The sequence below is a fragment of the Haemorhous mexicanus genome, chromosome Z (assembly GCF_027477595.1).
Source record: "Haemorhous mexicanus isolate bHaeMex1 chromosome Z, bHaeMex1.pri, whole genome shotgun sequence".
NCBI classification, from domain to species: domain Eukaryota; kingdom Metazoa; phylum Chordata; class Aves; order Passeriformes; family Fringillidae; genus Haemorhous; species Haemorhous mexicanus.
The window spans coordinates 75,409,060-75,421,947 of record NC_082381.1 but is presented as its reverse complement, the minus strand read 5'-3'; positions in this window follow the sequence as shown (position 1 = coordinate 75,421,947).

The following is a 12,888-nucleotide window of genomic DNA, read 5'->3' as shown; positions in this document are numbered from 1 at the left end:
GGTGCTACTGGATTAGCATGTTAAACACACAGCTTCAGTCGTAATTAGATTTTGTATTCCAGTGCCTGGTTGATGCTACAAATCAGGATGCTTTGTTTCTTTGCAGATAATTAGTTAGTTTGTCCGGGCAAATTCTTCACGTGGGATGATACAGTTTTAAAGACCTGATACAGATTACAAGGGTCTTTCCACAGCGAGAGTAGGGAGTACAGGGAGCTGTAGCAGTGATGGGGATGGAGGAAGAAACAAAGCATTTTGTGTTTCTTAAGACCTGTTCCTGTATGACAAGTGCCTGTTCTAAGTGCTCCCCAGAGGAAACTCAGACATGCACACCTCCTGTGCTCTCAGAACCATGGAGTAGATACAGGTATCTGGGTATTATTTTCTCTGCTGCTGGCAACGAAAAACAGCACACAATAAAACTTATTTCTTTCAGCCTGAGCTCGAGTTTTATATCTTATGTTCCTCTGTCTTATGTTCATGGTGTCATTTATAGGTTCAGAATTATGCAAATGGCCATTTGCTTCAACATTGAAAGTGCAACAAGGAAGTTAGGATTGTGTCAGAACCGGACCATGCTTCCCACTTTATGGAGGCTATATAATGTGTTAATAATTTCAAATGCTAAACATATTGGAACAGGACAAAATGGAAACTGGGGAAACAACTCTGATTTATGAGACTGAGAAATTAAAAATAAAAACAAAGAGAACAATAGCAAATATTGTGCTATGGCTCCACATGAATGTGCAGGCAGCTGTCCAATTTACAAAGGACAAAGGAGTTAGCCAGAAATTCTTCCAAGAATTGGACTGACAAGAGTTGACAGTGGCATTAGTTACAGGTATAGCTGATATAAGGTAAAGAGTTTTATTGACATACTGACTTGGATTGCATTCAAAGCTCAAATCAAAGCACTAACCTGCAGGCAGAAATTGTTGCAAATGAGAAGCTAGTCATTCTTCTATCCTGAGAAACAAAGTAAATGCTTTTTAAAATCCTTTTTGAAGTTTTACCTTTTATTTGTAAAAGTAGAACAACTAGCAAGGCTAAAACTGACTGATCTTTTAATCTGAGCCTTCAGTTTTTGAGCAGAGGTTAATGATTGTAACTTCTTCTACTTCAGTGTGCACTGTAATATAATCCCCTCAGTTATGTATTCCTTTCTGCAGTTACTAAGCTGAGGCAAGAATAAATGCTCCTTCCTTTACCCATTCCTTGCAGTCAAACAATGTTCTTTTGCCACAGGAGTGCTGATTGCTGAGGAAGACTAAGTCCAGTTTGCTAAAGCAGGATAATTAATGTTAAAACAACTTTGGATCTTTACTGTTTCCAGCAAGACTTAATTTGATGAAGGCTTCTAACACATTGACAGATGCAATCGGCTTATCATAGTACTTATTAGGCTGTAAATGATCATAATAACCAACTCACAGTAATAAATGTTTTTTCTAGTTTGATTTAAATAATGAATCGACAGATTTCACAATGAAATATACTTTGGACTTCCTAGCAATGTCTCAATTCTTTATGTGCATATCAAAACCTCAAACTGTGGCCTCCTCAGATGTCCCCTATTCTAGACTGCAACGGCTGGCCCTGTGCCTATCATAAACCTCTGACTTTAAAATGGTTTGCATAAATCTTATTCAGCCTTCTCCATACCAGATATTTTTTCTGTGGGTATTTCATTTTGGGGGAAAAAAGAGGAGTCCCAAAGAAATCTTTGGGCTGTGAAAAATTATTAGTGCATAATATGCAAATTCCAATATGCAAGCCAGATTCAGTCCTCTGCCCAAGACGGAGGGTATGGATACACCCACATGTCAGGATAGCTCCCCAGCAGCCAGCTAGAGTCTCAGTGGGATCTATCTTACACTCAGCACTACATCTTATGGGTGCATAAAACAGGGAAGAATGGTGAGGAGGGACTGGAGCACCCATTCCCCTGCCCCAGATGAATGTCCCCACAGATGATGTTCACATGCTGCTGCTGTGCTCAGAATCCTCAGGACTCTGGTGACAGAGGTGCAGCATTTGCTGGAATTGCTGAAAGGCTTGTCTCTGTCTGTGCTGTTGCCTGGCACTCAGAGCATGGACTTCCCATTCCCTGACTACTAAATTTTGAGAGAATAGGATAAAAGTTGAGTTATTGGGAAGAAGATGCAGGTTTTTGTCCTGAAATGACATTTTGGGCTTTACAGACCAAGAAGGCAAAGGTGCCAGCTCTGGCTGCAGTACTAAAATTTCAGAGAAATTTCAGAGAAATACCTATTATTTCCCATTGTCCATTTCAGTAAGTTTTATTATGGGTATTTTGAATTCCATCTGTAGCAGCTGACACACAAAGTGACAGACAGACAGATATACACTCCCAGGCATTTTACCTGAAGGTGGCTGTATGGACTTCAGCTCTTCCTGTGGCAGCAATTATCATCACCAATGGAAACAGCACAGAGGAAGCCACTACCACTACACACAGCAAAAGGGATTGTTCCTCACAGGGCAGTGCTTTGGAGGCCAAACCACAGGAGGAGGAGAGAATGCTGTGGCACAGGTGCTAACAGAGAAGAGAAGATGACTGGCATTCAAAAGAGAAGTTAAAATCTCTCTGAAGTGAGAACTATGAGAAAACTGAGGCTGATACAAGTTCTGTGATTTTGTTCCTCTCTGAAAGAATGAAACAGACTGAAGAGAAGGTGGCCATGAAAATATTGCAGATTAGAGAGGCCAACACCCAGAAAACAACTACTGAAGAAGCAAGGAGTACCATTTGATAGAATGCTGTATTAGCATCACGTTGCAGATGTTGGCTGGGACGTCAGCCCTGAGCAGAGCCCCAGGATTCACCTCAGAAATTTAATTCAAGACTGCCAAAGAGTACATTATTGCTGGTAAACTGAAAATCATGGCTTCTGATAGCATGTTTTGGCTATCTGAGATAGCCAAATTATAACTCTTTCCATACGTCCAGTATGGAATTTAAGGCTGACACCTTATTATGCAATTATGCAGCATGAGAAGAAGGACCTAATTTATTGAAGCAATAAGCAAAAGGACAAACTGAAGACCCTTCCCTTCTCAACCTCTGTTTAAAAAAAAAAAAAAATTAGAGGATTACAAGGTGAGTGCTGAAAAAAAAGAATGTCAGATGTTTTCCATGGCTGATTAGCTCAGGACAAAACCTGATGCTGAGATGCACCAGCAGGAAATAAGTACTTTGGGAATTGTGTTTTTGAACAGAACAAAGACCAGTAATTCTGCATGCTTCCTTATTATTAAAAATAAATGTATCTTCTTGAATACATAGCTGAGTGGTTCTTGAAACCAAAAAAATAAAAAAACATTTACATAAGTGTCCACACAGCCTCTTTCCAAGTCTACCTCTCAAGAGACTTTGCCTTCTGTCATGAAAAATCTGAGTGCCAAAGGCCAGGTACCCCTAAGTTTTGGATGTGGTTGGGTTTTTTTTGTCCTAGGCCTTAACTAACTTTTTGAATGAGGAAGAGGGTCTGTGATTTTGATTCCAAAAGGCAAAAACCAAAATGGGGGATGGACAGAAGGTCTACTCACAAACATGGGAAAGCTCATGCCCTACAGAGTCAGTATCTGATGACACAGGTTAGTGGTCTGCATCAGCAGAATGTTCTATTTCTAACCTGCTTCTCCTGTGTCCTAAAAAACATGTAGTTGTCTTTCTGGACAAGATGTATCCTGAGCATCTGTTCTGATCTCCCTATCCTTTAAAACCCAACATTGTATGCATAGGATGATAACAAAAAGTGACAAATGTTCAATGGAAATGCATTAAGTCAAGTTTTTTAAAGAGGCTGCTGCTGTTTTCTACCAACATAAATACACACAGAAATGTCCTGGTGTTACAGTTTGTCTGAACACGCTTACAGCCAGAGAGGCTGACGCAGGACGAGCGCAAACAGAGCCCAGACAAGGTTATACCAACACCAGTGTGTGCGGGGCACGTGCAGCACACTGCAGCAACGCGTGGGGAGCAGCAGCCTTGCACCACTTGCACAGAGAACAAATGTCATTCTAACTCTTTCCTGACTCAAATTCACTCACTCTGACAGCAGCTTGTGAAGTCACTACCAACCCTGAACTATGATCTCTTGCAGCCCTTGTTTATACCAGGAGATTAAATTTTGTTTTATAAACCATCATGTCCTCATGTTACACGCTTGTTGTTTAGCCAGCACTGAGGCTTTTATACAACTTCACATGACCTCAGGTCTGCCAGGTAACAAACAGGCAGCTGTCCCCTCACATCCCTGAGGCCTCTGAGGCCATGCTGCACTTGTCAGTCTTGCACAGCTTGCTTGGTTCTTTGTTTAGAGCTGAATTCACAGTCTGTTTAAGACCAGTGGAGGCCAAGACTTTTTTCATGCTTTCTAAAGCCCAGGCTAAGAAATGTGAAGGTGACACTAATGAAGGACCTTTCCTCTTTACTTCCTGAAGGCCTTGCGGCCCACTGCAAGAGTGTTTTCACTCAGTGTCTTTGCATAAGTCTCCTATCAATGCCCATTCTGTCTCTGGGGCTGTCAGGTAGCTTGGCTCAAGTGGGGAAACTCACCACGGGAGGAGCAGTCATCCAAAACAGCTTCTTCCCCACACCATTTAAATTATTTTGGTTCACTGTTTTCCCACAGAATGGAACAAAATAACTTCAGTGTACAATTTCATCATGTGTTATGATGAAACAAAGTAGACAGGACTGCAGTCTGTCTCATTTAGAAAAAACTGGATTTGCTGTTCTTTCAAAAGAGACCAGACTCTACCAACAACAGGACACAGAGAAAGTACATTTTTGAACAGTAAAATGATGGATGAATTGGATATAGAGCCTCCCCATCATTCTTCAAAAGTTCATTGTCTTGGGAAAACATACTTAAGAAATTTTTTTAAACATGAACTTAAAGAAAAAGCACAAAAAAAGTGGGAGTATTCCTGGCCACTCTCTTTTTGGAATACCAGAAGCATGAATTTCACAAGTCCCTGGGATACAAGAAATGCCAACAATTTGACAAAAGAACTACTCACTTGCATTCATTAATTTTAGTTTTCATTTTTAAAGTCCGTTACTTGAACTTAAACAAGATTACAATCCCTTCCTCTGTTTTCATATTTTCACAGTTAAATGTTACCTACATGATAAAAACCAAACTATTTACATTGTAAGACTACTTGAGCAGAGATTGTCGTACTGTTAAACAACATCTAACACAATGAGTGACTGGAACCTCCCTGCACTAACCTGGACAAATAAATTATTAATATGGATGTTATTAATAATATGTAATAACACGTTCTACAGTTCTTGCTCATTAATACTGGAAAGGCTTTGGTTGCTGGATTTAGCCTGCTTTTTCTTTTGAATTCCACTTGAAGAAATGTGGTCACCAAATATTCCTCACTTACTGTAGAGGTTACATCATTAAACTACCACAGCAAACAAAACTCATTTCACAGCCAGCAGATAGAGGCTGCACAGATGTAACAGAATTAATTTGATTTGTAAAGATACACAGGCATAAATCTGTACTTTAAATGCCTTTTAGGTTATGTTATCCACCTGAAGTTGGGCAAGAAAATTTTTTGTTTAATTTAATTTACACTCTAATACCACTGACTGTATGTTTCTAGTTAAGTATGGACAACCCTGAACTGTTCACTTCTTCTGAAATCCAGTTTTTGGGTTGCAACAGAAATCAAACAGGAATAAGAGGCAAATCTTTTAAGTAAATGCTGACTGTCCTGCCATGGAGTGGTTTTGTGCCCCCAGAAGGAGGACACACACTGTCTTCCTGTAATCTCTTTCAATGCCTGTTTTTTTTTCAAATTATCCAGTGGTTTCCAGTCCATCAAATACTTGGATGGAAAGAGTCCTGCACATTTATATTTATTGAGTAACTTGGGGCATGGAGTTGATTGAATTTGGCAAGTGAATTTGATATCTTAGTTCCTCATCACTATTCCAGATCCCATTTCCTGGCACTGGATAGTTGTTTGCAAAACCTGCTCTGTTTTTGTAGTTTTAAAACCCAAACTATTTCATCACTTTAGGTCAGCTAGCAGGAAGTGACTGGTACATACCATTTAACTATGAAACTCCAAGCTAGTCCTTACAGAGTTTGAAACAAGCTCCTCTCTAGATCAGTCTTTTTCTTGAAGAACTACATTTCATGATAACATTCTCCATTCAGCTCTCCTTCTTTAGATTCAAAGAATTTATCTTTGAACACACTTATTGGCTCAGCTACCCCATTTGTTCATATTAGACAATAAGCTTTTTTCCCTCCTGTAAACTATTTAGGGACCTAGTGAGATTGGGTAATTCTTACAAAGCACACTGGAGACAAATTTGAAATGCTACCACGGAGGAGACTCATGGAGATAGAGCACAGAAAGGACTAGCCATGGACTGGAGGAAAGAAAACAAGAGGCAGCAGTTTTATTTCTATAAAGTATGAAGGAATAAAACATTCAGTAGCATTGAAATGTATTTTCTGTATGCCCCATAACACCTCTGCTCAACTGTTTTGACTTTGAAACCCTAGCAAAAAGCCTTCAGAACACTGGTAAACCAGATTTCTTCTGTATTTAACTCTACAAGTTCTTTCCTTCTGTGTGAAGCAGCTAAAGGCTGGCAAGTATGGTTAACTTTGGGATAGAAAGGAAGCAGAACTAGCAAACACCCTTTGTAAACATGGCAGGATGTGCATGTTTTCAAACATCTCCAATGCAAAGTATTCTATTGCCTTTTTTTAAAAAACAAGTCTAGAAATAGCACAAACTTGGAAAATTTTAGTAGAAGCTGTTCTCATTACACTGAGAACATCAGTGTTTATTACCTCTGTAGATGTAATTATGTCAGTATGGAATCTCAGCTGAAATGTAAAGCTTCTATCTCCAGCAATAAAGTAACTCCTCCCAGGTTCCTTGAAATACCACCAGAACCAGGGAAATATTTTTTTCTCTATCTTCAATCTACAGTAATGCTTTTGAGAGGTGCTTCCCCCATGCCCTCTTGGTATCACCTACCACCAACAGAGCTGCAGAACATTCTGCCACCATCAGACAACTCACCTTCACCTGTTCATTTGAAACCTTCCCCCTTTCAATAAGCCTGGTGTATGTGCACCCTGTGTAGCAATGAGAACAAGCCCACTCAAAAGCCACTTCTCCGGCAAGGCAGGGAGGTAGAACAACTGGGTGAAGAAAAAAGCCAGAGCAAAGCAATTCCGTCTTCAATGATTTGTTTCCCAACAGACTTTTTCACACTATCAGTTACTTTCTTGCAGAGGAGATTCACCTAGAATGTCTTATGTGAGCAGTTTGGACACATTCTGATCAAGTATTCAGTGCATGCCTAGTCCAAGGCATTTTCAGTCTTTTGTTGAATACCTTTCATAACCATGACAGGTGAATGCTTGTGAATATGTGCCAAAGGCAAAAAGAGTGTCCTCAACACTTTCAAAGCTTTCTATCTGCTCACTAAAAAGAGGGGAAATGCTCACACTTGGTGACTAAGAAAACACATCCTTTTCTGCAAAGCTAATCCAGGCAACAGAGAACAACAGAAATGTGCCAACATTCCTCACTTTGAAACAGACAGCAGGAAAATACTTACTTGTAAATCAAGTCCTTACCAAACTGGTTTTCTTATCTGAAATGAGTTTTCAAGAAATTTGATCATTCAACAAGACTCTCAGTGGCTGAAATTCATTGGGGAAAAAAACCCCTCTTTTTTTGAAACTCATGATTTTCTTTGTAACAGAAGCAGGTTTTAACACTCACAGAAACCACTGAAGCGTGGAGCCCCATGCAGCACATACTCAAGCCATGGTTTGTTTCCCTTAACTAACACTGCAGCACTCGTTCTTTGCACTGAGTCTGCAAATGGCAGCAGCAAATACAGCCCACACCTCCCCAGTAGTGCTGCAGAGCAGTAACAGGGGTTTCTAACTGCAATAAATGTATATTATGACAGTATCAGGTGGCCAGCTTTTCTTTATTACCACAGAGCAAGACTACCTAATACAAGCTCTAATTTAGAAAACTTAAACAGAGCCTCTTCTGTGTCAAGTTTCAAGGGAGAAAAAGGTGCAAACTTTCAACAGATTTCATGTTCCTAGTCTAAGTCCCCATAGACTGAATTTAGAACAAATAGTAAACTGAAGCAAAGACTTAGCACTGAAAACTTCAGCCATGATAAATATTCTCACTTGAAATTGTGAAGTCTTTCAAAGAGACACTTCTGTGTTTGGACAGATCTTCACAAAATTGTCTAAATTTACAATAAATGCTTCATCTGCATTGCAAAAGTTAAAATAAATTTTAAAAAGCTGGTCATCCCTTTAATGAAATATGCCAGTCTAGAAGCAAATGTAGCATCAGTGCCTCTTGAGAACTGCCTCTAGTTGTTCCACTTTTTAATGTTTACATTATTATGTTATACATCAAAGAACCCCTGGATAGAATAGTCCTTGAAGAGACAGTTTACTTCTCCAGCAAGGGGAAATCACATGAAGGACAGGAAGACAAGCCCAATCTACAATCCCAATTATATTAATGTACCATCTAGTTAGAACAATCTGTGATGACGGGATTGCAATTCAGTACACTAGAAGCATACATCTCTGTTAGGAAGATATAAATCACATTTTAAGCACCACTGAATAGACTGAGAAGTCACACACTGAATAGAAAAGGTCTCTATGATTGTTTACTACCAGACAGATGTCTACCACTTACATTTGCTACACCCAGCTGAGCAATCTGGTACACTGAGGCAGTAGGATCATGCTTATCATCCAACCTGAGTTAAGTCAAGCATGAGGAGAGCATATGAAACACTGTCTCTTTAGCCATATAAAATTACTAGAAATACCATTTGGTCAACATTTATATAGATATTTAAATGCAAGATGCATGATGTTAAAGCATGTGGAACTATTTTTCACTATGGGGAAAAATTAAAAATAAATCATGTGCAGACATTGTTAAAGTTCTGAGTGCCTCTGCTTTGCTTATTTGTGTACAAAGCATACAAAACAGTCACACAAAAGATGCTGGCAAAGCACTCAAACTTTCACCTTAACAAAATATATCAAATAGAAGGGAAGATCTATCTCCACATGGACTAATGAAACAAAAGTTACTTGAGTTCAAAGGTCAGGCTAGCTAGAGCATTTTGTAAAAAACCTCCCCAAGCCATAACCAGGTTTCCACAATAAAACCAGGAAATAAGTGAGTGTTCATATCTACATATTGTATACAGCTACATTAACAAGATGACACAGATGATTTTGTTGGAAATGCATTCATAAAGCCTTGCTACTCAAATCTTAAGAATTCACTTGGCACAGAAAAACCTGAAATTTTTGGAGCAGTCATCACAAACTTTGCTTCTAAATTGCTGGCAGTAATACATAAAAAGGAGGGCTTTTGATTATCAGCAATTTGAATGGAAATGTGAAACTAGAAGCATTCTACCTTCTAAATTCCTTATGTCAATATTATGTCCACTACCTTTGATTTAATTTCGTTTGCAGAGTTACTGTACTGAGCTTCTTTGGCTCATTTGTAAAAAATTATGGGAATGATTTGACAGCAGTTTAAGGAAATTACCCCACACCAGGCAAGGAGCCCTTGCTCAATTTAATTTTTAAAGGGAAAAATGAGATCAAAGTAAGACTAAATTTCCTTGGAAACATGAGGAAAGTTCTAGAGACATTACTAAGATTCCTAGGCCAAGGGAGTTGTTTCTGTGGTGGATATAGGAATGGCAATTTGGCTGATTATCCCTACAACAGTTTCAGTAAACAAATCCAATTTCATGCAGATTGTTCACTCATATTTACTATGACAAATGTTTTCAGTCTATTAGTTTTGATTAAACAAATCTGTTTTCAAGAACTGCCTAGAAACCTACCGAATGCTTCCATCAAAAGGACAGCATAGTTTCTTTTCTTGTTTTCAATGTGAAAATTTCCTTGCATGAAAATGTTTCTGCTAAGTTGTAGCATGCCTAGTTTTCCCCAGTCAGTGAAACAAACACCAGGAAAAGGCAGTACAAAATTAGCTCCACAAATGCAAAATTATTAAATGAACATAGAAGGAAAGATGTATGTGTACCAGTGTGATACATATATATAAATAAACATACATATAAAGATAGGTATGTATATATAAAAAATACAAGTACCGTTTAACTTTAATTAATAGGAAACAGTTTTAAATAAGAGGTTTAAAAAACAGGAAACAGTTCTACAACGCAGCATTTGAATATACAATTTGAAAATATAAATTCAAAAATTTAATGCAGAGGGTGTAAAATTTGGGAAATTTTGAGAAAACTGAAGGCACCAGCTTATAATTTTGAGGAAAAGCATTAGAAAAGAAAAAAAGGTTTTTTGTGATGAGCACAAAGGGTACTTCAACTTGACTGCTCTTCCTTTGCTTCAATGCAAGGTCTGCCTGTAGCAGGGAAACAAAACCTAGTTTGTGGGCTCGAAATTACCAGCTGATCAAAGCTCACAATGTAACACTTAGAATACAAAGTTTCTTCTGCCCTGAATAAATTTGCATAATTGGCAGAATTTAGATTGGCTCAGTTATACAAACAGACATGTACTCTTCTGATGCATTTCATCACCTAGCTTCATACTGACAGTGATGGAATAAAAGCGTATGTGTCCAAAATTAACTGTGTACTAACATTTCCTTCAGACTGAATTTTAACCCCTTCTCTCTCTTTCTGGAACTTCATTTCCACTAGCAGAGGAAACGTTCTTCTCATCATAATTCAGTATCAGTAGCGTGCTGTAAGAATTACTTCAGTTTAATTCAAACTTCACATCATTTTCCTTGGGGCATGGGATCAATTATGAATAATTCACTTAACAGTACCTTATTAAGGGCACATGATATAATATATACTGCACTGTAGTAAAATGTGATACCAACAGTCAGGTGAGATACAGATTAGATTTTGAAGTAGAATACCAAGTTATAGGAAACATGTTCACGCATTCTGTTAAGGCCACTAGGCAATTAGGAGAAATTTTATCTTATTTCTCCAGGACTGGGGGAAAAAACATTTTTCTTTAACTTGGGCTAATAGTACCTAGCTTTACAGTGCCTACATTTTTAGCAGAAAGCCGTCAAAGCAAGAAAAAAAAATTAGCACAGTTCTAACAAAGTAAGTCACAAAACTCCAGCACTTTGTTCAACTTTTTAAGCTCAACTTGAAAATACATGGAAAATTTTTAATTTGGCATATTAAAAGAATCACTGAAAAACCTAGTATTTTAGTGATATATGTTGTACACAACATCATTAGCTTGACTTTGCAAGCCACATTTTGTGCAATTCACATGCTTTTTGTATTTTACATTTACCTGTTATAGTAATGCATGCAGTAAAGCACAAAGTCATTATATTTTTAGTATCTTGGTTTATTTTTGTTATGGTTTTGCTAGACATGTTATAGATGCATAGTTAGAAACATCAGTGAATTTGCAATGCACATGAAATCCTAGTAAGGAATTGTTGGGCAATTCACCTGTAGCAGGCAGGTCTTGGGTGAGGAGGTGTAGCAGGATGCTCTGCCGGGATGGCAGTAAAACATCTGGAATAATTCCCTGTTTGCAAAGCTATCAGTGGTGAATGGAGGAGGGGGTTGTCCTGGTGCTTTTAGTGCTGAAGAATGCTGAAACCAGCCTGACTGATAAATCCCAGAGTTAAACACTCCTGATAGAAAGGTGAACCAGTGGCAGATCTGGTAAAGTACCAGATAAAGCAACAAACAACTGGTACTACTACTACTAACTCATCTGAAGATGCTGAGCTGACACTGCTGGACTGGAAACACAGGGCCCACTCCCACTTTTTAATGAGTGGGGAGAGTCTTCCGACAATCCCCTTTCTGGAGATTCCTTCCTTGAGTTGGGATTTGCCTCAAAATTACCCCTCAAAGCTGAGAGAAAGAGGTTTGCCCACAGTCATCAGTATGGGTGAGTAAAATCTATCTCTACCTCATAATTTCTTTTGCTACCTTTGATATGATTGCTTCAATATCACTTCAAAAATAGTGAACTAACTAGACTAGCAGTTATAGCTATCTATACTGCATAGTAAATAATTCTGATTAAGACCTTTTAGTCTCATCATTATCATAGTAAATTATAACCCTAATAATAACCCTAATTTATTTTTATATAAGTTCCTCTGGTTTGTCATCCTTAATCCTCTGGGACAAAGCTGTGAAAAAGTTCAATAACGCCTATTTAATCCATTAACATAAACCATTGAGAGGGTCCGGGGCTAAGGCTGGATCCAGCTGCACCCAGAAGCCTGTATGAGGAGTTCAGAAAGCAAGAGGGTCCTGTCTGTGCCTCGTGACTCAACATGGGGGATTCTCTATAACCTCTGTAGCTTCCACTCTGCCCACGACACAAACACCTGACTTCCCCTTTGCACCCTACCCTGGCTACCCACAAATTACAGCAGTACATGCCAAGTGTCAGATTGATGGCCTCAGTGAAAGCTGCATAAATGTCAGGCTGAGGTGTGAGACTGCCATGTCTGTCTGGAGGGAGAGCAGTCATGGCACAAAGTACTTGCTACTTTCCTTAAGATGTATCTGTGTGGGGTTCACCTGTGGTAGAATTGGTGTAAGAACATGGCCAGAAAAAAAATGATGTCTCAAAATACAGCTCAAAGTTACTGTGAAAGCTCACACAAAAATATCTAGACATAAAGAGAATTAAAATATGTACTTTTAAACTACTGAATATGTACCCATTAACAGGTCCTTAAACATAGTTAGAACACTACAGTACTGATCTTAAGGACTGTGGGTATACATAC